We start from the raw sequence: 5,898 nt of genomic DNA, 5'->3' as shown, positions 1-5,898 counted from the left end.
TCACGGGGGGGACACTAAGGTCCTTTTGCTCCTACTTTAAATCCCCAGACAGAGAGCTTTATAGATATGGGTTTATTTCAAACCCTAAACAGAAGGAAAAAAAAATAGAAGGGAAGGAAAGAGTAAAAAAAATGAAGATGTATAATGTCACTCAGGAAAAGGGAAATATTAAACAGCTATAACGAGCAACTGAATGTCACGATTAAGGGAAAAAAAATTAAAAAATTCAAGAAAGGGAAAAAAAAAACATATATGCTTACACTATTGAACTGAACTTAGTCAGAAACAGGGGGTGGTGGGACTCTCAATCCTGTTAAGCTCAAGCCTCCTTAAAAGCGATTCAGTCACGAAAGCTTGTGTTTAGCCGGCTCCTATTCGTACATAGGGTCGGCAGGGCAAGAGGAGAGGGTCTGTCCGCAGACGCAAACCTGGCTATTCACCTGGCCAGTGTAAGCAAGGGTGGGTTTTCCAGGGGGAAAGGGGGGGAGCTAAAATGTCCTCATAAGCCTGTCCTCGTATCAATTGTTTTGATCCGCAACTCTTTTAAACGCCCCACGAATAGGGCAAGTCAGGGTAAAAGATGTCACTTTAAGTACATAAGAGAGGGTGGTTCCATAGGCGGGTGGATGGAATGGAGTAGGATAAGGGAATGATGGGGTTGCAGTTTCTATCCTGGAATGTCAATGGCTTGCGTGTGAGGAGTAGGAGACACAGAATCCTACAATATCTGAGAAACTCCCGTGCGCAGGTCATTGTCATCCAGGAGACACATTTACTCAAAACTGAGGTCTACGACATGTTGAAGAGGCTGAAGTGGGTAGACAAATTTCTATGTACGGACCATAATGCCAACATACGTGGGAACCTCATTATTTTCAAACAGCAGGCTAAGGTTCAGGGAGTATAAGGAGGACCTCAGTGGTAGATGGCTTTCTTCCAAAATACGGCTGGATGGTAGACCATATACTCTAGTGGGCTATTATGGCCCGAACTATGATGATTTATCCTACCTGAATGAGATTGAGAACTACTTATATACTTGGGCAAAATGCCCAATCCACTGTTCCTCTGTAATTGCTATCTCAATTGACGGACCGTTCTCGCTAATTAGAAATGGTGCCCTAATTACCTTCCAAAATGTCACACTATCTCTGGCTATTGAGGCCACATGTAATGCCTCCCATACCTCTTTTTTTAATGTGTTTTTTCTGTCCCTTATTGCTTGTTTGTATGCCCCTCTAGCTAACCTTATTTCTAGTATTTTTCTAGGGGTTTTGTGAAGCTCTTTTTTTAGCTGCGAGTAAGGTTGGGTGCACCGAGTCAAACCACCCGTTTAGAGGTCTGTTACTCTTTTTGCGCCTAATGAGAGACTCTCTTATCACAGCGGTTATTGCCATAAAGGAGGCTAAAATGTTATCAGGGGGTGCTATTTCGGACAGGCATGTCTCTATAAGTGATTTACATTTATCCACCACTGTCATGGTCAGGTTTACCTACCCTTCCACTTGTCTGACCATTCAGCCATCCTCTTCACTTTAAGTCTCTCTCAGCAGACTAGATACATATCCTGGTCTTTTGACCGGATGATCCTGCTTGAGGAAGGGGAGACAGGCTTCCTTATAGCAGAGTCCACCTCATTTTTGGAAATTAATTTAAATTCTGCTACGATAGTGACTTTGTGGGAAGCATTCAAAGCCTTCCTAAGAGGGTGTATAACTAACCATGCCTCATACAGAGGGAAGGTTTATAGAGATGCAATCACAAATATAGAGAGTCTCTCTTAAATCAGATGGGTGGCCACGCCACAGGATCTTCAACTGACCAAGAAATGCGGGCGGAGGTAAAAAAAAACCTGGAAAACTTACTCCAAGAAAGGGTGGCTAAGAAGTGGGAGGTCAGTAAGCTCTCACACTTCGAGTTTGGAGAGGCTGCAGGCAAGGTTTTGGCCTGGAAGGTTAAATCCGACCAGGCCAAAAATTACATTAGGGAAATAAAAGTGGAGGGGGAAGTTACAGCTAGGACTTCAAACCCAGGAATTGGGAGCGCCTTTTTACGGAATTCTTCCAGAACATCTACAAGGAGGAGATTATGTAAGATCCAACGGCTAGGGACTCGTGGCTAGACAAGGTCAGATTGCCTACCCTCTCATTAGAGCAGAGTGATCGTTTGAATAAGGAAATATCAGAGGCAGAAGTCAGCAAGGTTATCGGACAACTGAAGCGGGGGATGGCCTGCCTGGGGAGTTGTACTGAGTGTTGGGTCCGGTCATTACTCCAACTTTGACTGCCCTCTTTAACGACATCTTCTTAAACGGTGTGGCGCCACCTGAGTCGTGGAATGAGGCAACTATTGTCTTGATCCCCAAACCTGGTAAGGACCCGACCGACTGCGGGTCTTATCGGCCAATTTCACTCCTAAACGACGATTATAAGATCTTTGCAGCCATTTTGTCATCACGGCTTGGGAGTGAGATCGGCTCAATCGTCCACCAAGACCAGAAGGGATTTATTAGGGGCGCCAGATGGCAGACCTCACTCATGACCTGGTTGGTGCAATTGACATTGCCACAACTTTTTCTCAGTCTGATACCTTTGTTTGGGCTTGGGAAAAGATTATGTTATTGCCCTGTGCCAAATGACACTCAAGGTGGTTGGTGTTTTTCCATGGAATGAGGGTTTGGCAAATGAGGACAAAAAAAAAAGAGGGTATTGTGTTTCTGGACACCTTAAAATGTCATTTGAGATCTTAAAACCCACAGTGCTGGGTAATCAGAGGGTTTTAATTACTTTTAACATTCAACCCTACCTAACCTTTGTACCTAGTGCCCACAATAGATTTTTACTAACTCGTTTTAGGCTGGGGGTCTTTCACAGACTAGTTACTTTCCCTACAAGGAGTGACTGGTCTCAAGACCTCCAACTATGTCCCTGCGATAATACTTCCCCACAATCCACGATACACGTTACCTTTTTCTGTAGGTATTATTCTGTTCCCAGGAGCTCGATCTTGGTACCTATTCTGAAACAATGCGGGTTACGCCAATCCCGTCCCGCTTTCCTGGCTCTACAATACTTAGATAATGAGCAGAGTGTTTTCAGGATAACAATCTTCCTGAAAAAGATTTTGAGTCTAAGGATACAAAGGTGCACCTAATTGTTTTAATGAGATATGGGCTTCTTCCCAACCAATGAATGAAGGCTTTGTAAGTTTAATATTCTTTTGAACCTAGTGTATGAAATTATGTATGTCATTTTTATGCGAACTATGTCTGTATGAATTCTCTGGTTGATTTTAAACTTTGTGCTTTATGATTGTTTGTTTAACCAATCGAATAAAGCCTTCTTTGACTTGAAAAGACTCCATATTTTCCAGGTCTGGGTTTGCCTTTAACATACCAGTGCATTCTGGGAGCTGTAGTCTTTCTCCATTACAATTGACAAACACACCAGATGACAATGACATTTAAAAGCAAATTCCAGGAATTGAAAAGTGCAGTCCCGGCGACATGGAGCCACCTGGCTACCCTGTGCTCGTGGAAAGAGGGGGGAGAGGGAGCCTCAGCACTACCTAGGCACTACAGGAGTTTCAGAATGGCATATTTTGATGACGTCCTTCAAGGTCATATAGCTCATTTAAGGCCTCAACATGGGGAATAACAAGTGACGCTTGTGTTCAGGTCCCACTGCCAAGGGCTCCGGCCCCCCTCCTCCACCCACCTCCATTTCTCACGGTCCCCATCCACTGCCCCAGAATCTCACTCAAGAAGAAATAGAAAATTGAGGCACAGGCTGCTGTAATACTATTCAGTTTGCAATAAAATCACATTTTTTATTTATACACACCTGAAAAGCTGCAGACTGTGTGCCTTGAGTGAAAAGAAAAACATACAAAAAACAACACATGACGTAGGAGTGCCCCATAGCAGTGCTTCCTGCTTAACATGTCTACTAATCACCAAGCATTGCATACCTGTGTGGGGCAGTGTGGCACCTAAAAGGTCATGATTAAGGTGCAGAGCTGTGCCATTGTGGTTCCTTCGGATGGTGCCTACAATCTTACTAGCAGAGTTTGCGCAGGCGCACCTCAGAGCACACAACGGGTTCCACAAGCTCCCTTGTGTCAGTTTTAACTCCCACAAAGTTTGTGTGTGCAAGCAAAAGTCAAGAAAGGGACAGTTGTATGGGAATTGCCAACATTGGATCATTTCTCAAGGAAGCTCAGTCTGGCACAGCACCGGGTCCTTAGCCCCAGCCTCAGCTTCCTGCCGGAGAGCAAGACCAGGCACTGCTCGCGGAAGCGGCTGTCGAAGAAGGCGTACAGGAAGGGGTTCAGGCAGCTGTTGACGTAGGCCACGCAGGTGGAGTAGGGGTGGATGTTGCTCAGGAAGTTGCCGAAGTCGCAGTACCCGGAAAGGACCTTGAGTTCCACCAGGATGTAGATGATCCTCACCAGGTGAAAGGGTAGCCAGCAGGCAGCGAAGCAGGCCACTAGAGCTGTGATGATCTTTAGGAGCCGTCGCTTCCGCGGGCCTTCATGGCGCTGCTTCTGGAAGTGACTGGAGATGGTTCAGCCAATGAAGACGTAGCAGGTCAGCATGACGATGAAGGGAGCCACAAACCCAAGAAGGGTGGACAAGATGATCAGACTGCCCAACCAGTATAATTCAGTGCCTTCACCGACCATGCCAGCGAAGTCCATGAGGCACATGATCTTAGCTGGCTCCTGCCTGGGTCCCGTTCCGCGGAACACCAGCACTGGTAGCGCAAGTATGGCCGCCAGGACCCAAAGCACGCTCGTGGCCACCAGGCCTCTTATGTGTGAGCGAGGTTGCCCATTGATCAACGAGTGCACAATGGCCAGGTAGCGGTCGAAGCTGAGGCAGGTGAGGCAGAAGACGCTGGCATACATGTTCAGGGAGGTCAGGTAGCTGCTGAGCTTGCAGGCCAAGGAGCCAAAGGGCCAGTGGTAGTTGAGGGCAGTGTAGACTGCCCAGAGGGGCAGCGTGACCACGAGGGCTAGGTCGGCCAGGGCCAGGCTGGCGATGAAGGTGTCGGCCGAGCGCCTCTTCTCGGGGTTGCGGTAGATGGTCCAAAGCACAAGGCCGTTACCTGAGATGCCCAGGAGGAAGACGAGCATGTAGATGGTGGGCAGGAGTACATGGGTGGGCGTCCAATCATTGTACTCACAGTAAGTCTCATTGTCGTCAGGGTAGTCCATATAGTAATAGTCATCCTCATACCCCCTGTCCATGCTGAAATTGTGGGGTTCACTCGTTGCCTGTAGGCCCTGCCCATGGGTCATAGCTGCTTTTCTACCTTAAGGGGCTTTGAATAAATCAAGGACGCTTTCTCCAAAATCAAAGCAGGCCGTCCTTGGTGGCCTCAAACAAATCAATGTAGTTTTTTCCTGGTGGTCTCCTAAAAAATGATGAGGTCCTCTTTCGAGAATTCCTTCGCAAGCGATTGGTCCATTCAGGAGGGAGCTCTCAGATCCAGGCAAACCTCCCAGATCCAGGCAGAACTCCTCCCAGATCCAGGCAGTGTTCCTCCCAAATCCAGGCAGACTTCCTCCAGATCCAGACAGTGTTCCTCAAGAACCAGGGAGTCCTCCCAGTTCTAGGCAGTCGTTCTCCCGGATCCAGGCAGAATTTCTTCCGGAACCAACAACTTTGGTCCTACTTACCTGAAAAATCGGGTCTCGATATCCTGCTCCACCAGATCCTTGAGATCCAATGACCTCCGCCTCCTCATCTCGCCCCGCTTCAGACTTTCCAGAACCGGTGGCAGAGGTTTCGGTGTCATTGCTGCCAGACTTTGGAACTCCCTTCCTCTTGAGCTGAGGTTCTGCCCCTCTGAAACCGTCTTCCGAGCCAAGCTCAAAACCTGGCTCTTCTCCGGA

At 47.4% G+C, this 5,898-nt stretch overlaps 1 pseudogene; it reads right to left on the bottom strand.

Moving 5' to 3' along the window:
- Nucleotides 1-3,872: 3,872 nt before the first annotated feature.
- On the bottom strand, nt 3,873-5,522 carry LOC147736560 (apelin receptor B-like; annotated as a pseudogene).
- Between the last annotated feature and the right edge of the window lie 376 nt (nt 5,523-5,898).

The sequence above is a fragment of the Lissotriton vulgaris genome, chromosome 1_2 (genome assembly GCF_964263255.1).
Source record: "Lissotriton vulgaris chromosome 1_2, aLisVul1.2, whole genome shotgun sequence".
NCBI classification, from domain to species: domain Eukaryota; kingdom Metazoa; phylum Chordata; class Amphibia; order Caudata; family Salamandridae; genus Lissotriton; species Lissotriton vulgaris.
Note: the sequence above shows the minus strand (reverse complement) of the source record. Positions and strands in the feature narration are given on the sequence as shown.